We start from the raw sequence: 27,529 nt of genomic DNA on the forward strand, positions 1-27,529 counted from the left end.
TATTTAGGATACTCCTGAGGGTTGTTTATTTGTTTGTTTTATTTTGTTTTTGTTTTTTTTCCTCCAATGTAGGTGGAAGGCCAAGTTAAATATTCCAAGCAGTCTCCCTGCCCTGGAATTCAAATAATAGTGAAAGGAGTTTTAATTTTCTAAAGAATGCATGTGTCCTCAACTTTTTAAATATGTATTTATCATTTATTGTAATTCAAGACACAAAAAACAGTGGTTGCACAGTATTTAAAGACCATCATGACACAGTAATAAAGATAATTGTTGAGTTCCCTTGAGTTGATGGTTTTCACAGGACAGTGTGAATTGTTCTCTGAAAAGTACACCCACAAATTTACTTGGTAACAACCCCATGTGAGTCATATTAATCACTAAAATGTGTTATGCCTCAGTGTATTTAGACAAACAATAATTTTGGTTACTATTTCATTTTATGTATTTTATTCTTTCTATTTTTTTATTATGTGAAATATATCCAAACATACGGAAAAGTGGACCAAACATAAATGTGTGGCTAAGTGAATCATTAGAAAATAAACAGTTGTGTAAATACTACACGTGCGGGTCAAGTCTGTACCCCAGAACCTGCCTTTATGCCCCTGATCAATAATTTCCTAGCTCCTTATCTCCAAAGGTACCTGCTCTTTTCACTTTGTTCCTAGACTTGAATTTTTTGTGTATTTACAATTTATGTAAATGAATCATTCGGCACGTAGTTTGCTTTTCCTCTTTTATGCAGTTTGGTGTTTGTGAGGTTCATACATATTCTTGTGTATAACTATAGTTCATTTTTTAAATTATTGTGTAACATTTTGATTTCTAAATATGTCAAGCTATATTTATCTAATTTCTTATTGATGGACATTGTGTTTTCTCTATTTTGAGGCTATTGCAAATATGACTGCTCTGAACATTCTTGTCCAATTTACTTTATGCATATTTGCACACATTTCTATTTGGTAAAAGACAGGACTGAAATGGGGGAATGCTGGGCCATAGAGTATGTATTTCTGGAGTGTTAGTGGATGATGTCAATCTATTTCCCACAGTGGCTTTACAAATTTACATTCCCATGGTATCTTGTCTACACTTGGCATTGTCAGTCTTTTCAGTGTGAGTCTGGTGGTTGTTTATAGATTTTTCTGCATTTCCTTTTGATTATTATGGTATGACTCTCTTTTTCCAAAATAGTTGCCATTTGTATCTTGTGGCTCAGATATAAACACACTTCTTCACTGCTTCAGGGTGGGGGGGGGAATCTATAACATTGGAGATACATGTTATTACATTTTGAAACGTAGAGGCAAATGTTCCTTTGGCAACTACTCTTTATTTCAGTAAATTGAAGAAACTGTGCAATCCATATCGTGTAAGCATTTGGATATTTTTGCATTCCAAATTTCTAATTGTAATTCATTTGACACTTCTTTTTATAATGAAAAAATATTTTGGAAGTTCAAAAGTAAAATGTGTGCCCTGAGAAAACTTTTCCCTTTATTCATTCATTTTTTTAAGCCATTATGTCTTTTTCTCTTAAATTTCTAATTCTTCACAAGCAACACTGTGAATAATATCATGAATTCTAGCTACCTTCTGTGTGGTCGTGAGGGAAGGAGTACCTGTTGCATGATCCATCCAGATTAAGATTGTCAGTGTAGGGCTTTTCATTCTTGCTCTTGAAGGGGGTTTAAGAGCCCTTTGGACACCAAAACTTATGTAGCATAAGTAGGTCTTATCTGCCACATGCATCTCTCTAAATATTCAGATTCACATTCTTAGTCTGTGAACAGAAACTCTCCAAAATTACCTTTTGGTAAGTTGATATCTGGGAGCATTTGATCTTCTTTGATGGCCATTTTTGTTTTGTTTTGTATTGTGTTTGAGATAATTTGTTAAATTGAGTGTTGTGGTACACTCCATTGTGATTTGATTAAGTGATCTTTGCAACTAGTTTTGTTTTCAAGAATAGATGAAATAACCTTTGATAATCATGATCCTTTTGTAAGCATGTTTTATATAATGTCCTATTTACTAGAGGAGTAGATGGCATTACTCTTGTTAGTTTATTTCTCCCATAAAATAGAAAATGTTTTTTATGTTTATTTTTGGTGTACATATTTTTTTTTGTTTGTTTGGTTTTTTTTTTTTTTTTGGTGTACATATTTACCTAAAGGTCTTAATAGTTTATGCAGCCTTTGCCATTATCTAGGAAAAAACAGAATTTATGTTGTACAAATTAGAGGATAGTGCATTTTGTTTCTTCTACCTTTTTAATATGAAAAATATTAAGAAACTTAATAATGTAAAAAATATTACCCATCATTCCATCAAATGATAATTATAAATACCGCCTTATAAAGTAAGATGTAATGATTCTTCTCTCTGATCTGTTAGTATCTTCTTTACAAATTCTCCTTTCTCTTACTTTATATCAATTACATAAACACATAGCTATGCATAAAAATACATATATATGTTAAAAAACGGCACCATGACATCCATATGTAATTTATATATTAAATTTGATTATGTTCTTTCGTAATTCCAAAAGTATTACACAAGTTATATTTGTTACAGACTTAATTTTTGATATAATGACAATTAATATTCAAATTGATAGATCATTCTTTAAGGAGAGTCATTTGAGGACAAAATATGCTGTATTCTTGTACATTTGCCTGAGGAAGACTCTATTTTAGCAGCCTGGGTCCAATAGAGACAAAATATCGTTTCAGAGAGTACAAGATGCAGTGCTAAAATTGAGCAGCCTTGGCACAAAGGATCATTGCTTCTTTCAAAGCCTGGTTCTGAATGAAATATATTGAGTGGCAGGTTTTTTTTTTTTCCTCCCTTTACAATGTTGTAATTTTAGTTTTATATGAATATGTCAACATAGAAATGTTTGCTCCCTCTTATACGGGGAACCATTCTAAATGGCCAGTAACATTATCCAAGAAACAAAAAGAAGGGGGGCAATAAATAGTCTTGGTCAAAATAATCCACAAGCTGACTTCTGGGCTTGAAAGTAGCCTTGGTCTGTTCTAGCACTGTCAGGAGTAAAATACTCTCCTTCCTCATGCACTGCATTTCTCCTCTGCTCCTAAGACCCCAGGATGAAGCCTGAAGCATCAAAACTCTATTGTAGTTTTATGTAGCGTTGAGTAAATGCTTGTGGGCTGACCTTGAAATCTAATCTAGCGTTTTGATTAAGTAATAAATATTTATTAAATAATTATTCTGCTTAAAGCTGAGAGCATTAGGCAGTTTTCTGCATACAAGGAGTTTTTATTGTACTTACAGAGATATGGAGATCTTGAAAATAACTATAATAGCTGGTAAGAAAAATATCATGAAAGAGGCTTGATGAGCCATGACTCAGATGGCTTGGAAGGTAGATAGCACCTTATCCATCATTCCCCACGTGGGTAAGCAGTTGCAGAAAATCAACCATTTAGTTCCTAGTTTGAGTTTGCTAGATTCTGGGTGAAAACAGGAAAAAAATAACCCTCACCAATGACATTGGCTGATTTGTTTGCCCTCAGACTTTTTTTTTTTTAAAGATTTTATTTATTTATTTGACAGACAGAGATCACAAGTAGGCAGAGGGGAAGGCAGAGAGAGAGGAGGAAGCAGGCTCCCTGCTGAGCAGAGAGCCTGTTGCAGGGCTCCATCCCAGAACCCTGGGATCATGACCTGAGCTGAAGGCAGAGGTTTTAACCCACTGAGCCACCCAGGCGCCCCACCCTCAGACTTTTAACAAGGACATCTTGTTAAAATACAGGATTTTTTTCTGTAGATTTGGATCGGAGCCTGAGATTCTGCATTTCTCCAAGCTACCAGTTGACATTCATGCCAGTGGTCCTGGGACCACACTTTGAAGAGCAAGAAACTAGATCTTATGAGAAACAAAGCAACAACAACAAACCATGTAATAACACTCCTCCCAAATAACCAAAAAACTAACAAGAAAAAAAAACAACTTTTAACTTACTTGATCGAAGTTAAAAGAGGTTGAATCCTAATCCCGTAGGAAAAGTAAATCAATTTGCTCATTCATTTTACTTGGTTGATATTTTCTTTCAAGATTTTAATACTTGAAGGCAACTGAGTAAGACTTAGTTTCATGTTTTGCTAAAGTAAACATTCATACCCAGAGCTATATCTAAGACTGGAAGTTAAGGTTTAAATCTTAAGCTATTTTTGGAACATTCAGTAGTAATAATCTAAAGACAAACCAGAATGTCTTCTTCAGTTTGAAGCAAAAGTCTTCAGTGAGAGTGAAAAATACATTTCTCCATCAAATTCAAAAGCATGATGACTAGAAACGGGCTTTTCATTTATTTCCTGATACATCAGAGGACATGTTATGCATAGTTTTAAGGATAAGAAAAATGTGTCATTATCATTATAGTTAAATCTGATAAATATTTATAAATAAAACTAAGGGAGAGATTATTTTTCTCTCTCCTATATTCCTCTCTTCCATGTTTCTACTTCCATTAGTTGCTTCTGCCTAAAACACAGGATCATGGATGTGGGAACTACAGGATATGAGAGCAGTTTATTTAGTAAATCTCTCCTTTATCCCAGGCTGCACTAAATAAAAGATGATTTGTCACTGCTCTGTGAAAACATATCAAAAGGAACTGTAGCCAAAGAGGTTATGGTATGTAGGAGCTGATATTTGGTAAAGCAGTATTATTTTCATGAGGATAAATTTCTGTGCTTCAAACTGACTTTCAAAAAACAGCCCATTTTAATATGAAGTTTTCTTCTGTGTAACAATAATAATAAAAATTGTAATAACTGCAACTTTTCATTGAACACCTACTATCTTTTTGCTACTCTCTTCCGTATGTTACATATGTTAATTCAAGCCTTGTGATACCTCTGAGCTTATATGTCATCTCATTTAAGCCACACAATAACTACTAGCTGAATATTAACATTTTCTCCTTTTTATAGATGAGGAAACAGAGAGGTTAAATATCTTGTCCTCTCCATAGCTAGCTGATCAGAATTTAAGCCTGTTGATCCTTTATCCTACTGAACCAAGGAATAAAATGCACTCACAGATCTCAGTCCTGAATCTATTTGTAACTGTAACCAGTTACAGTTATAGTCTTGAAGGTTAGGAACTTTGCATGAATGGGGGCCAAAGACAGCTCAGAAGTGTACACACGGGCTTCAAATCTTTTTTCTCTCTCTTTCCCCAATGCCCTCCCCCGCTCCCCCCCCACCCCCCACCCTAGAGAAGCTGCAGACAAGGTTATATTCTACAGGACAAACACATCCAAATCCTAGTGACAGAGGGAGCAAACTTAAAAGGGACTGTGATGTTGGGTAATTGTTAGCTTAAGTAAAGATCCCTTTGCCAAATTATCATTCAGCAAGCATGAGTATTACTAAGTAACTCCTATATGTCTAGTATTGTGCTAAAACTCACAAAATGCTGTATTGCAAAGGCAAGTGGTTTTGGATTTTTCCTTCTATTAGTGCATATTTATCATCCAGAACTGACTACATGACAAGCTTTATTTACTTTAGTTGCATCCCTCAGGCCCTGAACCGCGCCCACCCACCCACCCCCAAAAAAATCCATTCTAAGAACCAGAAATGTCATGAGGTCTATTTTACACATGAGTCTATCTGCAGAAACCTGTTTGGAAGGGGAGAGATTGGGTAGTTTTTAAGTTAGTCTCCCTAAGATCTCAGGACAGCACTGTAGTGTGATTTTAGAAGGGACTTTGGAGGAAGGGCTAATTTGAACAAGTGCAATTAATAATTGTTTCCAGAGAGGCATCTGGCAAGGCTCCAATGGTGGCATCTAAGGGAACAGGAAAATTAGACTAGATAACGCAGGCTGGGAGCGTGTCCCTTCTTCACATTTCCTGTCTGGCAGTTTGACCTGATTTTGTGTGTAACTAGAGTGTCCACCATGGGGGTCTGCCAGAGGAGCTGAGCCAGCATTTTGTATAAGTGAAAATGAATTTGTCACAGTTGGGGATTTACCACATATAAGATGAGAGATTTTTTTTTCTTCATAAATTACATTGGAGTTACATTCTAAAACAACTTTTGGACACACTGAAGGGACCTAAGATGCAAACTCTCATATTATAGATGAAGGGGAGCGGGGTCCTCACAACTGGTGACAGAGGCAATGCTGGAAGCTGGAACTCCTGATTTCCCATAACTTTAGAGATGAAACTGTGTGGCCCAATAAAAAGCTGTATGTACAGTACAATTTCAAAGACATCGATGTTTGAGGATTTTCCAGTTTGGACTTGTAAGAGTATCTTGTTTTACAAATGTTCTAAATTGAGTTCTAAGTAATAACTAAGGTTAATGTAGACAAATTATACTCAACCTTCTTCTTTAAAAAAAAAAAAAATCAAATAAGAAATATGTAGGTGGGAAAGGACCTGGGATTGAATGTCCAACTCTAGGCAATTAAAGTATTGAGAAAATACTTCTCTTTTCATTCAGTGGTTGTCTTTAAAGAGAGATCCTTTGATATTAAGTCCTAAAATTATCACTAACATTTAGAGCCGCTCTTATGTGTCCAACACTTCATTAAGTGCTTTACAAACATATCTCATGGAATCCTTACCAAAGCCGTAAGAGATTAGCAAACTAGCTCCATTTCACAGGTGAGGATTATGAAGCCAGAAGAAATTTAAAAACTTGCCCAAGGCCACACTGGTGGCCAGGTCATTAACTAAAATATGTCTGACTTATGTCTTCCGTGTTCTTTAGCACTGTGTATACTGCCTCTCCCTAAATCTGAATGCCAACTTAGATTCTGTGTGCACAAGACTCCACAAATGACATAGTTCCATTTGAGATAGTTTCTGAAGCAAAGTTTCATCACTGATTACCTGGAGCTTATCATGCCCCCTTTATTTTATTTTTTTATATTATTATTATTTCTTAAGGTACATGCACAATTTCTAGAAATACATGTATAAATCCAGAGAAAGAAAAAGGGGAAGGTTGGAGGGTCATTAGTGATTTCAGTGGATCATGGTTTAAATAAACTCATCACGAAAGCTCTTGAGAGTAAACAGGAATAATGGAAATAGTCATTTGGTGGTGTTTTTACATAGACGTGGTTTCAGTATGCTGGGCCTGATCACCAATTAAATGAAAAATGAAATTGTTTAGAATTTGTCTAAACTTGGTTTGAGGCAAGGTCTTGGACTGTTATGAATATTTAGAATGAGCAATTAAATCTATTGCCATTTCATTTACAACCTTTCTATGTTCTACTCAGATGACCAGGAGTAATGCCAATTAGAGCCTGTTGTTCAATAGACTCTCCCCACTTAGTGACTAATTAAATTGCCTTTTAGGCTTTAGAGATGTTCACAATTACAGGACTCCCCAGACAAAAAGTTAATCTTCTTCTTGATCTTTGCCTAATCTGACATATCCTGAAGCTTTCAAAACATATAATGATAAAAGCAGAAACCAAATAAAAGGAAGAAAGTAAATTCACATGTTACATAGTACCTCAGCTGTTTTCATGGGCATGTTGTCTAGTACATGGTATCAGTATTATGTGTTATTCAAAAAGAGATAGACCTAGCTGTTAAAAAGGCATACCATATACACATAACATATAGACCCTTATAACAGCAAAAAGCCAACTGTGGTCCTTAATCCCTTCTTCAGTTTTGTTCTGCATCTAAGCCAATGTTTCTGCATTTTGATTACACCAAAAAAATGTCAATATTAAAAGTTGGAAACCAAGATTCTTTCCATTTTAACAAAAATGTAGGAGGAGGGGACAGACACAAAGAGTGCATCAGTTTTGAATCTGAGCTAATGTAATCAGTGGCTTGATTTGTATTAAAAAAAAATGTAAATGTTGCTTTGAAATCTGACTTGGCCTTTGAAAGGGAAAAGTACTTACTGAGAAATCTGCACTGGCAGAACAAATCCTACTTGCAAAGTAGAAACCAATGTTGTTGGCTTGAGTAGATCTCAAGTCAGCTGTGAAATTCATAATCTTTTATACATAAAATATCTTCTCTTCTGAATGACAAAATTATTTTTGAGCTGGTGTTTGCCAAGCCTAAAGACAAAAGGCTCAGTGTGCACACCTGAGCACAGCTTCAGGCTGGCTTTTAAAGAGATAGTTGCTTTCTTAGCAGTCACAGGTGCTACTATTCGGAATTAACCAGGGTGAATATTCCTTTAATAAGTTAGACGTCATCTATTTTAGTAAAAGCCCAAAAGCATAATGACTTAAGGAGCAGACAGTGAATTCAGTGATGTTTGGCTCTTATTTTATAGCAAGTAATTTTTGTAGGGTGTCCCACTTTCAGTGCTTTAAAATCCCAAAAGATTAATCTAGTTATTCAGTGATTAATTTGATTATCTTGTAAGACAGAAGACTAGAGGCTTCTTCTCGTTTGATATTCAGTTTGATTTTTAAAGTAACAGTGATTTGAATAATCACCAAGTGTTAGGTGGCCAGTGCTTTTTCTTGTTTCATTTTAAAGAACACAACCATGAGGCAGCAGGGAGGGACCAATTTACCCAAGAAGAATCAAGGTAGGGTTCATCTGACCGTGGACAAAGGAAAGGGTTATTTCTAAAACCCCATTCTTGCAAAAAGGGACAGGAAATTGGGTAGACAGTTTCTCTCTTCTTCACAGCTCCCAAGGACAAGAACATTGGAGATTCCAATCTGGGGGAAACTGTCATGTGTTTCCTGAAACAAAGCAGTTTGGATTTTGCGAAATGCACTTGGGTAATAATATTGAGAAGCAAGCCACAATAGACTTTTTCATTAATTTGTGGCCCGGGCTTATTAGCATATCCACTTGTCATCTGATAGAAACTAATTTGGTAGCAATGGAGATTTGGGGGTAATGATTATCAAATATTCATTGTCAGTGATTTAAGATTTAAAACATTATGAATCTATTGACCTGAGATTGTGACTTGAATCCTGAACATAACAAATATTTTTTTTTTTCTTATCTCTGGTATGTGTTTATTATGTTGTTTAATTTAATTTAATTTTTTAAATTTTTATTTTTTAAAAGAATTTTACTTATTTTTTTGACAGAGAGAGAGAGCACAAGCAGGTGGACTAGCAGGTAGAGGGAGAGGGAGAGGTAGAAGCAGGCTCCCTGCTGAGCAAAGAGCCTGATGTGGGGCTTGATTCTAGGACCCTGGGATCATGACCTGAGCAGGTCATGAACTGAGCCACCCAGGTGCCCCTATATTGTTTAATTTTAAATCTAAGTATTAGATCATCATTGGAATTACATGAATTGATTAAAAATAAGATTATAAAATTCAGTCGCTGTTTGATTTTTAGGACCCTGGGTATGTATAATAAGCCTGTTTACATTGGGTTTTTAAAGATTTGTTAATCATGTATACCTTAATTTAGTTTCTTGGTTAAACTGTACAGAAAAAAATATTATTTAAATAAAAGTTGGTAGCACTTATTTCATCTTTTCAAAGGAATGAATCTTTTGGTCTTCAAAATCATATTTTAAACAGTCTTGTTTTGTCTCGTGATGATGTGGATACAGTTTAATTTTACTGAGTTAAATTTTAAATACAGTTGGGTCAATAAGTATGTATATATTAATGAAGAATGAATATATATTTAGTGTTCATTGAACACTGATAAGTACTTCACATTTCATAAAGGTATCTTAGAACCCATTCTTTAGAACACCTGAATAATAAAGGGAGGGCAATTTGGAGAGGTACAAAAAAATAGACTTTAGTTAATAAGATCTGCTTCTGTAGCTCTGTAAAATTGCTTTCCTGTGGAGTTTAAGTACAAAGGAGGGGCATTTTTGTTTTTATCTTACCCAACTCCAAAGAGGAAAGAAGTCTCTGGACACCAATGCTGAAAATGGCTTTAGTTGGCTCCTGGGGACTTGTGACTCATTGAATAGCGAGTATATAATTTATATATAGAGAGAGAGAGAGGGAGAGAAAGAGAGAGAGAGAGATTTCATTGCTACTACTACCTGTGCTTTCCTTGATGTTTGGAGTATTTTCAACTACTTAATCAAAGCTGGTTCATATCTCCAGAGAGCCTAGAAAATTTTCAACCCTTTCATCCTTTTTAACTTATTTAGTAGGCCACATTGTCCTTGATCCCTATTGTATTCTATCAAAAATTCACTTAATGTATGGAGTTCTGGGTACATTTTGGATTTGTCTCTCTAGGGTTTGGTTGACAATTTATTTCAGTGTACCAGGTCAGAAAAAGCATTCTGTCCAGAATAGATAACAGGAGAACACATTTTTCAGTTTCCATAATCATGATAAAGGTAACCAGCCTTCTCAATATGTCATATCATTTCTGTTGCATCTTAATAGATCTGTGGCTGCAATCTTGTGTGTCAGGACTTTCAGCTAATTGGGATAAATTATGTATGTTTACATTACTGTTACAATCTATAAAATGGTATTTGTTCTGTAGCTATGTAGACTAAGAATTCTTGTATTATAATTCTTTTTTTTTTTAAAGATTTTATTTATTTATTTGACAGAGAGAGATCACAAGTAGACAAAGAGGAAGGCAGAGAGAGAGAGAGAGAGGGAAGCAGGCTTCCTGCTGAGCAGAGAGCCCGATGTGGGACTTGATCCCAGGACCCTGAGATCATGACCTGAGCCGAAGGCAGCGGCTTAACCCACTGAGCCACCCAGGCGCCCTCTTGTATTATAATTCTTGAATTTGTTTATAATGCAAGACAGCTAGGGAGGACTTAAAGGGAATCAGTTAATGTTTATGCTAGATATGCATAATTGATATATTTCATAGGATAATAATAAGTGTTGAAATATAAATAGAATTATTTTTTATCTGAAATATGTGAAAAAGAATCTAGAGGTGAGCAGACCTCTGGTTTTTGAGATCAACAATAATAGTCAAGGTAAGGTGTCTTACAATAAATTTTGGCTTAGTCACAATAATGCCAATTTTTATGGCATAGTCTGCTTATTGAAAACTTTCATTACTTATACTAAAATATACCTGAGAGGTTTACAGAGAGTAATTATGCAGAAGTGTTTAGGGCTGGCTAACTTGTGGAAGTTCATAAATACGATAGACAATCATGATTAATTCATGATAATGACTTAAGTTGGGTATAAAGAACAGAAAGTTGAAGAAGAGAATTGTGGCCCCTAGAAATGCAATTAATAAAACGTTCCTGAATTTCAATTCTTTTTTCAATTCAGTACCAGCCAAACTCTGTTGGTATTGAGAAAACTAATAGGCAAAGTTTTTCCAGAAACTCATCATTCTAAGTAACAGTCTTCCTTCCAAAAATTTTAATGTATGTATGCAATTCATGGATGGCTTTGTGAAAATTGTGAAAATTGAAGTGTGGAGTGAACATAAAGACTGCTGATGAATGTTGCAGATGGCTGTGAACAATTGGCCTGCTCTGGAGTGATAGTGCTTAGAGGGAAAAACATGGACTGATTATTACTCTTGCCCTTACTCCAGTGAGATCCAAGGAAGAACAATTTATATTAAGACACTTCCAAAATTTTGACCTACAGGTGTTCCAGACAAGCTGAGTCCATAAGCTTTCCTTTGGACTCTAGACAGTAAAACTCTAACTATATGAAGAAATGAATATATATTGTATCAATAGATAGATGGATGGATAGATATGATCTGGCAGACTGTAGCAAATAAGCAAATACAAATTTATTTCTCAGATTGGCAACAAATATTCTGAACTGTTCTTTCTCCCTACTCCCTTTCAAATGCAATTAAAAATGCAAAGTAGGAATACTTCTAAACATCTTAAGGACAGTAAGCCTCAATAAAAGAGTGTTCTCCTTCAAGCTGGCATAAAGGGAGACATATTCAGCCATTTGCTGGTGCTATGTGTAGAAACAAAGTATACCTTTAATTTGGGAGAATGTTTATTACAACATACCACATTTTATATAAAGTTCAAATTTGATACTGGTACACGGGTTTACAAATCAAAACTGCAATGCATTTTCCAAATTGGAAAATGAAGGATAGAATTCACCTTAATAGAATTGGTCTTAGTAATTAATTGTCAACCAAGACATTCTTGACTTCTGGCATGGTGGATTTTATAATCTATAACTTGTTTATAAAGATGACTGACAAGATTGTGCCTTGAATCCACAATAATCATTTGTTCCCCTTATGTATTAATTGGTTAAATTCTTCTTTGTTTCAAGAATACAGAAAGCCCTATGGCTCTTAGTTCATTTCTGAAACTTTAATTAAATTTATCTAAAGCAAAGTGGCTCTTCATTATTGAAACACTGAAAACCTGAATCTCTGCAAAAAGAATCTTTATGGATTCATTCCTTGATACATGGGAATAGAAGGGGAAGAAAATCTCAAGGAGATGGGGTCTGTTCTCTGTCACATAAATTCCAGATAGTATTTTGGAGGGCAAAGAAAAATTAAAAAGAAAAAAAATCTCATTATAGTTGTTAGTATTCCCTTTTCTCTATTGCACTGAAAACATAGTTTTCTGAGACTTGTCATACTCAAAATCCTATTATATTAATGGAAAAAAAAATCACAAAAGAGATCTTTGGTAAGATCTTGTACTTAAAGGAGTTTGGATTTTGAATTCCTTAGGGAATGGATGTCTCATTCATGTTTCTAAGTCTTCCACTATCACCAATCACTGTGGCCTTGGCACTTGATAGGCAAGGATGGAAGGAAGACATCCAATATTGCTGGATCCTTACATGGCAGTAGCTGATATGCCAGCGTAATTCCAGGGCTGCTACAGATTGCCTACATAGAAGGCTGCTGGGTGCAGAGTGTCCTATAGGACACTGCTGCATATAAAATAATCCTTTTCTTCTTGTAGAGGAGGAAAATCAGCAACTACATTAACAAAGCCACCCACGTTGAGATTTCTAAATACAGCTAAACAGTGTTAAGCAAATGGATTAGCTCTTAATTAATTAAACATATATTTAATATTTGGTAAGTGTATAGCATTATGCTAAATCACGAGACGAAGCATACGCACTCTAAAGCCAAACTGCCTGGATTCGGACCCCGGATCTACCACTTACTTGACCTCTGTGCTTGAGTTCTACAACTGTAACTACCTTTAATAATAGGTGACCTTTGGGGTGTCTGGGTGGCTCAGTCATAAAGCGCCTGCCTTTGGCTCAGGTCATGATCCTAGGGACCTGGGATCTAGCCCTGCATTGGGCTCCCTGTTCAGTGGGAAACCTGTTTCTCCCTCTCCCAGTCCCCCTGCTTATGTTCCTTCTCTTGCTGTGTCTCTCTCTGTCAAATAAATACAGTCTTTTTAAAAAATAATAGATTACCTTTTTCAGATTAGTGTATTATTTAATGAGTTAGTATATTAATTTTATTTTTTATAAACATATATTTTTATCCCCAGGGGTACAGGTCTGCAAATCGCCAGGTTTACACACTTCACAGCACTCACCATAGCACATACCCTCCCCAATATCCATAACCCCACTCCCCCTCTCCCAACCCCCCTCCCCCCAGCTACCCTCAGTTTGTTTTGTGAGATTAAGAGTCACTTATGGTTTGTCTCCCTCCCAATCCCATCTTGTTACATTTATTCTTCTCCTACCCCCTTAACCCCCCATGTTGCATCTCCTCTCCCTCATATCAGGGAGATCATATGATAGTTGTCTTTGTCCGATTGACTTACTTCGCTAAGCATGATACCCTCTAGTTCCATCCACATCGTCGCAAATGGCAAGATTTCATTTCTTTTGATGGCTGCATAGTATTCCATTGTGTATATATACCACATCTTCTTTATCCATTCGTCTGTTGATGGACATCTAGGTTCTTTCCATAGTTTGGCTATTGTAGACATTGCTGCTATAAACATTTGGGTGCACGTGCCCTTTCGGATCACTACGTTTGTATCTTTAGGGTAAATACCCAGCAGTGCAATTGCTGGGTCATAGGGTAGTTCTATTTTCAACATTTTGAGGAACCTCCATGCTGTTTTCCAGAGTGGTTGCACCAGTTTGCATTCCCACCAACAGTGTAGGAGGGTTCCCCTTTCTCCGCATCCTCGCCAGCATCTGTCCTTTCCTGACTTGTTAATTTTAGCCATTCTGACTGGTGTGAGGTGATATCTCATTGTGGTTTTGATTTGTATTTCCCTGATGCCGAGTGATATGGAGCACTTTTTCATGTGTCTGTTGGCCATCTGGATGTCTTCTTTGCAGAAATGTCTGTTCATGTCCTCTGCCCATTTCTTGATTGGATTATTTGTTCTTTGGGTGTTGAGTTTGCTAAGTTCTTTATAGATTTTGGACACTAGCCCTTTATCTGATATGTCGTTTGCAAATATCTTCTCCCATTCTGTCAGTTGTCTTTTGGTTTTGTTCACTGTTTCCTTTGCTGTGCAAAAGCTTTTGATCTTGATAAAATCCCAATAGTTCATTTTTGCCCTTGCTTCCCTTGCCTTTGGTGATGTTCCTAGGAAGATGTTGCTGCGGCTGAGGTCGAAGAAGTTGCTGCCTGTGTTCTCCTCAAGGATTTTGAAGGATTCCTTTCTCACATTGAGGTCCTTCATCCATTTTGAGTCTATTTTGGTGTGTGGTATAAGGAAATGATCCAATTTCATTTTTCTGCATGTGGCTGTCCAATTTTCCCAACACCATTTATTGAAGAGGCTGTCTTTTTTCCATTGGACATTCTTTCCTGCTTTGTCGAAGATGAGTTGACCATAGAGTTGAGGGTCTATTTCTGGGCTCTCTGTTCGGTTCCATTGATCTATGTGTCTGTTTTTGTGCCAGTACCATGCTGTCTTGATAATGACAGCTTTGTAATAGAGCTTGAAGTCCGGACTTGTGATGCCACCAACTTTGGCTTTCTTTTTCAATATTTCTTTGGCTATTCGAGGTCTTTTCTGGTTCCATAAAATTTTAGGATTATTTGTTCCATTTCTTTGAAAAAAATGGATGGTACTTTGATAGCAATTGCATTAAATGTGTAGATTGCTTTAGGTAGCATAGACATTTTCACAATATTTATTCTTCCAATCTAGGAGCATGGAACATTTTTCCATTTCTTTGTGTCTTCCTCAATTTCTTTCATGAGTCCTTTATAGTTTTCTGTGTATAGATTCTTAGTCTCTTTGGTTAGGTTTATTCCTAGGTATCTTACAGTTTTGGGTGCAATTGTAAATGGGATGGACTCCTTAATTTCTCTTTCTTCTGTCTTGTTGTTGGTGTAGAGAAATGCAACTGATTTCTGTGCATTGATTTTATATCCTGACACTTTACTGAATTCCTGTACCAGTTCTAGCAGTTTTGGAGTGGAGTCTTTTGGGTTTTCCACATAGAGTATCATATCATCTGCAAAGAGTGATAGTTTGACTTCTTCTTTGCCGATTTGGATGCCTTTAATTTCCTTTTGTTGCCTGATTGCTGAGGCTAGGACTTCTAGTACTATGTTGAATAGCAGTGGTGATAACGGACATCCCTGCCGTGTTCCTGACCTTAGCGGAAAAGCTTTCAGTTTTTCTCCATTGAGAATGATATTTGCGGTGGGTTTTTCATAGATGGCTTTGATAATATTGAGGTATGTGCCGTCTATCCCTACACTTTGAAGAGTTTTGATCAGGAAGGGATGCTGTACTTTGTCAAATGCTTTTTCAGCATATATGGAGAGTATCATATGGTTCTTGTTCTTTCTTTTATTGATGTGTTGTATCACATTGATTGATTTGTGGATGTTGAACCAACCTTGCAGCCCTGGAATAAATCCCACTTGGTCGTGGTGAATAATCCTTTTAATGGACTGTTGAATCCTATTGGCTAGTATTTTGGCGAGAATTTTTGCATCTGTGTTCATCAAGGATATTGGTCTGTAGTTCTCTTTTTTGATGGGATCCTTGTCTGGTTTTGGGATCAAGGTGATGCTGGCCTCATAAAATGAGTTTGGTAGTTTTCCTTCCATTTCTATTTTTTTGGAACAGTTTCAGGAGAATAGGAATTAGTTCTTCTTTAAATGTTTGGTAGAATTCCCCTGGGAAGCCATCTGGCCCTGGGCTTTTGTTTGTTTGGAGATTTTTGATGACTGTTTCAATCTCCTTACTGGTTATGGGTCTGTTCAGGCTTTCCATTTCTTCCTGGTTTAGTTGTGGTAGTTTATATGTCTCTAGGAATGCATCCATTTCTTCCAGATTGTCAAATTTGTTGGCGTAGAGTTGCTCATAGTATGTTCTTATAATTGTCTGTATTTCTTTGGTGTTCGTTGTGATCTCTCCTCTTTCATTCATGATTTTATTTATTTGGGTCCTTTATCTTTTCTTTTTGATAAGTCTGGCCAGGGGTTTATCAATCTTATGAATTCTTTCAAAGAACCAGCTCCTAGTTTCGTTGATTTGTTCTATTGTTTTTTTTGGTTTCTATTTCATTGATTTCTGCTCTGATCTTTATGATTTCTCTTCTCCTGCTGGCTTTAGGGTTTCTTTCTTGTTCTTTCTCCAGCTCCTTTAGGTGTAGGGTTAAGTTGTGTACCTGAGACCTTTCTTGTTTCTTGAGAAAGGCTTGTACCGCTATATATTTTCCTCTCAGGACTGCCTTTGTTGTGTCCCACAGATTCTGAACCGTTGTGTTTTCATTATCATTTGTTTCCATAAATTTTTTCAATTCTTCTTTGATTTCCTGGTTTGACCCATTCATTCTTTAGAAGGATGCTGTTTAGTCTCCATGTATTTGGGTTCTTTCCAAATTTCCTCTTGTGATTGAGTTCTAGCTTTAGAGCATTGTGGTCTGAAAATATGCAGGGAATGATCCCAATCTTTTGATACCGGTTAAGACTTGATTTAAGACCAAGAATGTGATCTATTCTGGAGAATGTTCCATGTGCACTGGAGAAGAATGTGTATTCTGTTGCTTTGGGATGAAATGTTCTGAATATATCTGTGATGTCCATCTGGTCCAGTGTGTCATTTAAGGCCTTTATTTCCTTGTTGATCTATTGCTTGGATGATCTGTCCATTTCAGTGAGGGGAGTGTTAAAATCCCCTACTATTATTGTATTCTTGTCGATGTGTTTCTTTGATTTTGTTATTAATTGGTTTATATAGTTGGCTGCTCCCACGTTAGGGGCATAGATATTTAAAATTGTTAGATCTTCTTGTTGGACAGTTCCTTTGAGTATGATATAGTGTCCTTCCTCATCTCTTATTATAGTCTTTGGCTTAAAATCTAATTGATCTGATATAAGGATTGCCACTCCTGCTTTCTTCTGATGTCCATTAGCATGGTAAATTCTTTTCCACCCCCTCACTTTAAACCTGGAGGTGTCTTCGGGTGTAAGATGAGTTTCTTGTAGGCAACATATAGATGGGTTTTGTTTTTTTATCCATTCTGATACCCTGTGTCTTTTGATTGGGGCATTTAGCCCATTCACATTCAGGGTAAGTATTGAGAGATATGAATTTAGTGCCATTGTATTGCCTGTAAGGTGACTGTTATTGTATATTGTCTCCGTTTCTTTCTGATCTACTACTTTGAGGGTCTCTCTTTGCTTAGAGGACCCCTTTCAATATTTCCTGTAGAGCTGGTTTGGTATTTGCAAATTCTTTCAGTTTTTGTTTGTCCTGGAAGCTTTTAATCTCTCTGTCTATTTTCAATGATAGCCTAGCTGGATATAGTATTCTTGGCTGCATGTTTTTCTCATTTAGTACTCTGAATATATCATGCCAGCTCTTTCTGGCCTGCCAGGTCTCTGTGGATAAGTCTGCTGCCAATCTAATATTTTTACCATTGTACGTTACAGACTTCTTTTCCCGGGCTGCTTTCAGGATCTTTTCTTTGTCACTAAGACTTGTCAATTTTACTATTAGGTGACGGGGTGTGGACCTATTCTTATTGATTTTGAGGGGGGTTCTCTGAACCTCCTGGATTTTGATGCTTGTTCCCTTTGCCATATTGGGGAAATTCTCTCCAATAATTCTCTCCAACATACCTTCTGCTCCCCTCTCTGTTTCCTCTTCTTCTGGAATCCCTATTTTTCTAATGTTGTTTCATCTTATGGTGTCACTTATCTCTCGAATTCTCCCCTCGTGGTCCAGTAGCTGTTTGTCCCTCTTTTGCTCAGCTTCTTTATTCTCTGTCATTTGGTCTTCTATATCGCTAATTCTTTCTTCTGCCTCATGTATCCTAGCAGTGAGAGCCTCCATTTTTGATTGCACCTCATTAATAGCTTTTTTTATTTCAACTTGGTTAGATTTTAGTTTATTTCTCCAGAAAGGGCTTTTATATCTCCCGAGAAGGTTGCTTTAATATCTTCCATGCCTTTTTCAAGCACGGCTAGAACCTTGAGAATCATCATTCTGAACTCTATATCTGACATATTACCAATGTCTGTAGTGATTAGGTCCCTTGCCTTTGGTACTGCTTCTTGTTCTTTTTTTTGTTGTGAATTTTTCCGCCTTGTCATTTTGTCCAGATAAGAGTATATGAAGGAGCAAGTAAAATACTAAAAGGATGGCAACAACCCCAGGAAAATATGCTTTAGCCAAATCAGAAGAGATCCCAAATTGTGAGGTGCGAGAAAGGGGATAAAAAGGGGTTCAGAAAGAAAAAAAAAAAAAGAAACTATTAAAAAAAGAAAGCCAATAAAAAATATAAAAAGGAAAAAAAAATATATTTATATATTAGATAAACTATTTAAAAAACGTTAAAAAAAGAAAACGGTAAAAGTTAAAAAAATTTATCAGAAGAAGAGAAAAAAAATTGAAAAAGAAAAAAAAATTAAATTAACTGCAAGGCTAAAGAATCATGGGGAGAAAGCCATGAGTTCCATGCTTTGCTTTCTTCTCCTCTGGAATTCCGCTGCTCTCCTTGGTATTGAAACTGCACTCCTTGGTAGGTGAACTTGGTCCTGGCTGGGTTTCTCGTTGATCTTCTGGGGGAGGGGCCTGTTGTAGTGATTCTCAAGCGTCTTTGCCCCAGGCGGAGTTGCACCGCCCTTACCCGGGCCGGGCTGAGTAATCCGCTCCGGTTTGCTGGGTTTGCTGGGTTTGCTTTCGGGAGCTTTTGTTCCCTGATCACTTTCCGTAGAGTTCTGGAAGACGGGAATGAAGATGGCGGCCTCCTGGTCTCCGGCCCGGAGGAGCCGAGAGCCCGGGGCCCCACTCTTCAGTGCGCCCTCAGAGAACAGCGCCCAATTACTCCCGTCACCCTGGCCTCCGGCCACGCTCCGAGCTGACCGAGCCTGCTACCGGTTCAAGGTAACCCCGAGTTTACTCCTCAGCTCTGTCTCTGTAGCCGGCTTCCCTGTTCTAATACCGGTAAGCTCTGCGACACTCAGACACCCCTGATCCTTCTGTGACCCTGTGGGACCTGAGGCCGCGCTGACCCCGCCTGGGCTTCACCCCAGTTAAGCCTCTGGAGCGATGTCCCTCAGCGGAACAGACTTTTAAAAGTCCTGATTTTGTGCTCCGTTGCTCCGCTGCTCGCCGGGAGCCTGCCCCTCCCCCCGCGGTCTATCTTCCAGTCGCTTTGGATTCACTTCTCCGCCAGTCCTACCTTTCAGATAGTGGTTGATTTTCTGTTTCTAGAATTGCTGTTGTTCTTTTCTTCAATCTCCCGTTGGATTTGTAGGTGTTTGCAATCTTTAGATAAGCTATTTAGCTGATCTCCCGCTACCTGAAGTAGTCTCAGCCTGCTACTTCTCCGCCATCTTGACTCCTCCTCCCCATGAGTTAGTATATTAAAACCACCCAAAAAAACTGTCTGGCACATGGTAAGTGCTAGAGTGTGCTTATTATTATGGTATAGGTTCTGTTGCAGGTGAGAGATATAAATTGAAAATGTCTTAAACAGAATAAAAATTTATTTGCCTCTCATGTAAGAGTTTGAGCCATAAAATCTGAACTCTGAGCAGTAAAATCTGAATGAGGTGGCCTTTCTCTGCAGAATTGTCAGAATTTTGTCTTTCGATTCTAATAACCGTAAGGGATTATCTTCATGTGTTCGGTCCAAGGCAGATATTGTCATTGGAATGGAAGGAGAAGGCCAGTTCCCTTCCAAGGGCATGACTTGAAATTGCCATCAGTTTTGCTTATTTCTTATTGGCCAGAACATGGCCACATAGCCACGTAGCTTCAGGACTGACTGGAAAATTCTTTCCATATATTGCATGGCCATGTGCCTAGCACAAAGTTGTGTTACCTGTGTAATCGGAACAAAGGTCAAAGTTTATTATGGCAATTCTCCATCTCTGCTCACTCCATGTGCATTTATCTGTGGCTTTCCTACCCAGAGCAGGTGGATTGTGTTGCTGATTTTCTGTATTGCACTCAAATACATGGGAGAAAAGGACCTTTGCATGTTTCAGACATATGAACATAAATACTACTCAAATCATTACTTGTAACTAAGATACTTCTGGCATCACGAGGATCAGTGGTCTAACTCATTTATTTAACCCAACTTTCAGGCTTAAATTATGCTTTTAAACTTTAAAACCCACAGTTCCTTTATAAATATTATTAACTTTCCTGATTTCTCTTTAGTTTACAAATATCCATTAAAGCTATTTACTGTTTCAGAGAATAACTACTCTGATTTCCTTCCTTTCTTCCCTTCCCTTCCTTCCCTTTCTTTTTCTCTTTCTCTCCCTTTCCCTTCCTTCCTTCCTACCTACTTTCCTTTCTTTCTCCCTCTGTCCCTTTCTTCCTTTCTCCCTCCCCATGACTCCCTCCATCTCTTTCTTTCTTTCTCTCTCTCTCTCTTTCTTTCTTTCTTTCTTCTTGGCTCTATCCCAACTCCTTTCTAAAATAATGTTGTTTCTTGCCTTTTTCCTTGCTATCTCATTTCATATTCTGGGTTAGGTTATATATAAACTTCCTAAATGGCCATTTGGAAGGCTCTGTTCTAGGAATCATTATGGTGATGGGAGTTTGATCCTTGGTCTTCTTTAATTACCTTCATATTTCTTTGAAATCCATTACTTGACTTTTTCTTTCCTAAGCATTAATTTCAGAAGCCTTAGATTTGTTCATAAAGGCTTAATGGATTATAGATTGTTTATTAGCCTAAGGAAATAGGTTTTATTTAAAACATAGCCATTTCAAAAGGACTGGAGCAAAGTAGATCAGCAAGTTAGTTAGACTATTTTTTATTGCTTTATATGGCTGTACAGGTTAACCACATTTTTTCTTTCATCTTTTTAAAAATAGGGAACAATTTGAAATAATAAGAAACTATTTTTTTCAAAATGAGAGCTTATTATTCATGCTATGTACTGAATATGATTTACTTTTGAAATTATAATAGAATAATGAGCTACTAAGTGGAAACTAAGGAGTGGAAGAAACACATGCAAACTTACTAAACTATTATCCAAGGGGAAATAATATACCAATTCCTCAGGATAAATGAAGATTTTTTTCAAATAATAAATTTAGAAGTCAGTGTTTTTGTTGCTTGTTTTTAACATTGGGCAATGACCAGGATATTAAACCATCTTTAGCATTACTTCATTTGGTAGATGAGAACTATGCAAATCTGCTGGAGAGGACTGGATGCAAATATGGAATATATGTACTCTCAGTACATCATCAACAGAGCCAGTATATAGCAGACAACAGATTTCTAGCTGCTGTAGAAATTCAACCCTCCTGTATATTGCATCTTTCCTACTTTGAAAATGTATTGAAAAGGAAGAGAGGATACAATTATATAAAGCCAGAAGTGTGAAATAGTCCATATATATAAATGTGTATGTGTTTATCTATTAATATCCATAAATAAGCCATTTCCTGAAAGGGTCTACATGAGTATGGAACCCCGTTACCGAAAGTGCTAGCTCAGGGTCAGATCAATTTTGAACATAATGAGCGGATGGTGTTTTCTCCTCCATTATACCAATATCTTTTGAAAATTTCATATCTACAGAAGACAGGATCATTACATTTGAAAAGTGGGCAGGCTACCCATAGAGAGCATGTGTTATCTGAAATAAATGTTCTCTCAGAAGGAAAGTTTGAATGACTTGGTTTAGCAGCAGAGACACCCCTTAATCATAAAAATCAGTTTTAAGGATCTTACAGGAGCCAGGAAATACATCCACAGACAACTAACCTACATTCATTTCCAAAATATCATGTGTAGAATAAGGGATTGTATAATAGATGATGTAAGAAATTATTGAAGTGGTATACTCATCAAATTTTAGAAGCTAGATCTGAGAAACTATTCAAAGAAAGGTACTTGCTTATTGAGAGGAGAATTTCTCTCTTGGGGAGCAAAGACGTGGCAGGTGAAATATTTTTTCAGGTTCTTTGGATATTTTAAGTTAGTGATTTAGCAAGTTGGTCTATAAAGAACTTCATAAATTTGGAGAGGCACTGCAAAAGGCTAACAGGAATCTTGATTACTAGCCTGGGTTTCCATATAATTTTTAGGTTTTCTCACTGAAGATGTCCTTGGGATTTCCCAACAAATGTTCAAGGAAAACGTTATGTATCAAACTGAGGCACAATTTCCTGTAAGATAGTGTTGCTTAGGATATGAAAGTCATGAAAAGAGTACAAATAAGTGTCTAGATATTTAACTATTTCTATTCCATTTGTGTTAATTTTTTTATTATTTCCTCTCTGAAAAACCTTGGCCCTAAAAAAACAACAACATTATTTTTCTGTCGTAAAGATATTGGGACCTTGAAGAAAGGCATCAAGGAGAAGACTTATCATAATCTTTGTTTTAGTTCTTTGCCACTTCAGTCCTATGGCAACTTGATCACCAAATCAGTTGTCATTTCAAGATCACCTTTTTCTATTAATTCTAACATCCATATAAAATTAGGCTTATTAGAAAAAGCTAAAGAATTGAGATGTACTAATCAAGAAAGGGGGAGAGTAAGGAAAAAACTACCTCTGAGCCACTTTGGAATCTTTGATTCTCTGAGTAAGTCAAGTGCCTGGTTTTTGTTTCCTCGAATCCTTTGCCCACATTGCCCATTTTGCCATTAGATATGATTGAACTCCTCATCATCCTTCAAGACCCATTTTAAATTGTTATCTTTTGGAGAGGTCTTCCTCAACACTGCAGGAAAAAATTACCCTTCTCTTCTGTGCCTAGGTCAACAGTTTATATCACCATTATAATCATTTCACTTTGTAGTTTTATTCTGTTACAGTATATTTAGCTATCCCAGGACCTAGTCAGATCTCAATTAAATTACCACCAGGTTTCTCTTGGTTCTTGACACGTGAGGCTCCTATTGTGAGATGTCATGGTAGAATGGAAAGAGAATGTAAACTTCGAAATAAGACAAACCTATATTTGAGCTTGAAGTCACATTTACTTTGTGCAAATTATGTATAATTTAGCTGAACTTTAGTTCTCTTGCCTGTTAAATAGAGACAATGAAATATATTTTACTAGATAGCTCTGTGAATTAAGAGAGGAACTTACATGTAATCGAAAAACATTGGTTCTTATGTGTACTCATAAACAAACTGGCTCCTCAGGTATTTTTCCCTGGTCTTTCAACATCAAAGACCTCAAGCACAACTTGATCAGATCTATCTATCAAGCACAACAGATCTATCTATCTGTGGTAGTTGCATAAAGTCAGTCATTTCTGAAGCACTTCCTTCCCTCAAGTACTCTCCCACGCTTCCTTTGTGTAGCAGAGTTGGATGGATGAGTGACAAAGGCTTGGAATCCTTTATGACTATGGTAGTTCCATAATTAAATCTAATCAATCTATAATTTATATAAAATGATTTTCTATCAACTAGGCATGAAACCTAAGCATCCCATTCATCTTCATATAGTCACAATGAGTATTACTAACAGGGTCTGCCTAGAAATGCTGCCCACTGAAGAAAATCATCTAGTTACAGCTTCTGGAGTGATGGCCTTTATAAAGCAGTAATTCTGTGTTTTGTATATGCTGGTAATTAAGACATATTTAAAGGTGTTTCTCTATTCAATTAAATTTAGGGTGAATTCCAGGGAAATTACTCGGATAAACTAGTAAAGCTTTTTACAAGTAAGTGAGGGTTTGTCTTCTCTCCCAGTTGTCTTTCAGTGCAATAAAATTTTAAGATTTGTTCAGTTATTTGTGAAGCGGTCTACATTGTGGTTTTGTGAGAAATTCCCTTATGGCTACTGACTTGCTCACTCTTTACAGAGTAATCTTCATCCTCATTGAAATTTCCAGTTATTTCTGTCAGATTGCCTTTTGAAGTAAGTCAGTCTGCAAGTCTCCCAAAAGACTATCTGGAATTTGGTAAACTAAGCAATGATAGAATAAAACAAAATTCAGAACCTGCGTTTGTGAAAGACATTTTGTAAGACAAGATGGAATTCAACAGTATCAGAGTGCAAGTTCAAATTTATTTTATTCTTTATATTCTTTCTATTTAATTTAATTGCATTAGTGAACACTTTTTTTTTCCCACAATGGTAGTATTGAACAACTATGTACTATTTCTCATTATTTTATGATTTTCTGTTTACTATCAGATGGAAAAAATATAGAAAATATTATAATATTAACTAATGAGCTTCCATTTTAAACGTGTTTGCCCTGAATCTCTTTCATAGGAGTGGGGGTGGATCTTTATTGACCTATACAAGCTCTCTTGCTCCTTATAATCAAAGCACAAATTTAGAAGATAGTCATCTGTGTTAATGGCGTGTTTTATAATGTTGATCCAAAGTTTAGCAGAAATTACGAGATTCAGACCTAATGTTAATTGACACCACATCCTCTTGTACATAGCGAAGGGCAGGAAGATAGACAATCAGGGCATGAGAAACAGAAACAGAATGCAGATACCCTTTCTAGTCATATACTGGACAGGCAAGTACTTCTAGTAGTTAATATATTTTGTCACATCTAAATTCTTACATGTCCATAGCCAGGGCTGGACCAAACAATAATTTCCAAGAGACCATTCCTCCTCCTTCTTTTTTTCGAGTTTTGCTGTCCTCTCCTTCATCATTTCCTAGGGATAAAGTTTTACTTGGGAAGACATGAGATCTAAATCTTCCCAGAAGAACTTGTGTATTAAAGGGACTCTTCTGAAAATGGAATGGATTTACCATACCAGGTTCCTCTTTCCACTGATCAGTACTCTTTTGGTAAGAAGCTCTTGATTTATGTTACTTATCAAACCAGAGATCAGCCTGCCTCGATAAGGCTGGGAATGCCTCATTCTTTTGACTTAGCTCAAGCATAGTTCTTTCCTGACACTCTCTCACCACCATCCCTCCCTTGTGCCTCCCCTCCCCCACTGGATCAGATATCCCATCCTTCCTGGATGCCTTTTTTTTTTTTTTAAGGGCAACAAATAAAGTCAGACTGGAGATGGCACCTTCTCTTGCACATCAGGCTGCCCCACCCAGCAGTCCTGCTAGCGTGAGGCGGTCCCACTCTCATCTCCACAGGGAGCCACCCTGAGGCTGGGCAGACACTGGGGATAGGAAAGAAAAAAAGATCAGGAGAAGCAGCAATACTTTGGCATACTTTGTTTGATAGCAGGTATGGGTAGAGGGGGTTCCTGAGCAGGGCTGAGGTCCCAGGTTCCGCTCAGCTGCGTGAAGAGACCCACGCTGGCGCTGGTGGTCCAAGAGAATGAGCCAGGTGAGACCAACACTGATTTCGAGGCTTGAGTTCCTTTCGCTCTTGGCCCTTTCTCAGTGGGCTTCCTGATAGCCCGGTATCCTGAGGCAGATAGCTCTTTCAGTTTTGCCCAAAACCTGGTTATTAGGAATGGCTGGTCCACTCTGGTAGTCCCCAGTTGACCTGCGGCTTTTCACTGATTTTCATCGCCAAATCCTTCTGAATCAGCCCCTTGTTCTGCCGGCCCTGCTGGATCACCTTGCCCACCTCCAGGGTATCTGGTCTTGGTACAGCTTCTCAGTCTCCTGGTCTAGCTGGGCCATGTTCTTGGTGATTGATGGCTATTTGTTCTGGCCAGCAGCCCATTTCTTGGAAGTCTTCCCATCTTCTCATCTCTGAGCTGCTAAGATGGCCTGCTTCGACTTGGCCTGGGTGGCTGCTGGGCCCTTCTTGCACAAGCAACGTCCCTGTGTTCCTGTCACTCTTGACCACAGCAGAGGGACAGGTCACATGAGGTTCATCTGGTGGCTCCATGGCAGCTGCTTGAGACCCCCTCCTGGATACTATTCAGGTACCTTTCTCCTTCACAGGGAACTTCATCAGGATGAGGACAGTATCTTATCCAAGTTGTCCTCAGTTCTCAGCATATGGTGAATCCTTATTTAATGAACATATGAATGAATAAAGTAATACCTGCTAAGTTTGTTTTTTTATTAAAGATTTTATTTATTTATTTGGTAGAGAGAGATCACAAGTAGGCAGAGAGTCAGGCAGAGAGAGAGGAGGAAGCAGGCTGTCTGCTGAGCAAGGAGCCAGATGCGGGGCTCGATCCCAGAACCCTGAGATCATGACCTGAGCTGAAGGCAGAGGCTTAACCCACTGAGCCACCCAGGCACCCCACTCAGTTTATGTTTTATAACAGAATACAAAACATTATAAGAGAAATCTATAAAATGTTTCTGTTGTCACTCTTTCCAGATACGGTAAATACACGTGTTGTTACTGTTATTTAAGTAAGCATCGTGGAAATGTGCATTTCAAGGAATATGAGAATTAGACACAGTGTACATTTACTGTACAGATAATTGCTGCTAACTTAGACTGTTTTGTCACTCTCTGAAGTATTGTAGATTAATTATTTTGCTCTCATTTTACTTCATAACATGACACATTTGCTGGAAATGGCTATAAAGTCATGAAACTCATGTGAAAAATCTTATCAGAGGGTCCAAATGGGTGTTATTCTTTTAGGTAGTCACCTAGGATTATACACACTCCCTACAAGGGTACTGATGCTACCCAGCGAGGTTTTAGAATTCTCTGCTTCTGATGCCAGAGCCAAGTTATTAAATGCTTAGGAAACCAGTTGCATTTTTATGGACACAGATTTTTTTTCTTTATAAAGAGGAGACCCACTCAGGTTACTTTGAGAAATGGGAATATAAAAAAATATACAGGAAAACCTTCCCAGTAGCCACTGAACCTGGCAATGTAAGGAACTAGAACATGATCATGATGCCTGAAAAATCATAGTAAATTAAATGAACTGGTCATTGCAGCATCTCCTTCTACCTCAGGGCCACTTTTCAGGTGGCTCATCTCCCTGTCCCTCTGATTTCTGAGGGTGTACTTCTCTTTCTAATGACCTCTCTTGTTTCTACTGATTCTCATTTCCTCTGTCACCTTTCCTCTGTTTTTCCTTTGCTTATGCCACTGTATTGCATCTCCTCAAGAGATACTCTCTTTGGACTCAATATACAGAATTGGAGCAGATGGAGTTCCTTTACTATATCACTTTATAGATCTTGTCTCCATTGCTTCTTCCCTGGGGAGGGTGACCTTGGCCTGTGGTGTGGTGGATTTGTGCAATCTCTCCTAGACAGGACCCGCATATCATACACAAGGAATCCCTAT

General features: G+C 37.4%; 1 protein-coding gene and 1 long non-coding RNA gene across 33 annotated transcripts in view; both read left to right on the forward strand.

Annotated features, from left to right (window-relative positions):
• NRXN1 (neurexin 1) overlaps positions 1-27,529 on the forward strand; it is a 1,204,011-nt gene that overhangs the window by 795,768 nt on the left and 380,714 nt on the right. The window lies entirely within an intron of this gene.
• On the forward strand, positions 14,361-25,914 carry LOC125109204 (uncharacterized). The gene is made up of 3 exons (XR_007130151.1): positions 14,361-14,396; positions 15,184-15,189; positions 25,727-25,914. It is a non-coding gene; the product is annotated as an uncharacterized LOC125109204 (long non-coding RNA).

The sequence above is a fragment of the Lutra lutra genome, chromosome 9 (assembly GCF_902655055.1).
Source record: "Lutra lutra chromosome 9, mLutLut1.2, whole genome shotgun sequence".
Taxonomy (NCBI): domain Eukaryota; kingdom Metazoa; phylum Chordata; class Mammalia; order Carnivora; family Mustelidae; genus Lutra; species Lutra lutra.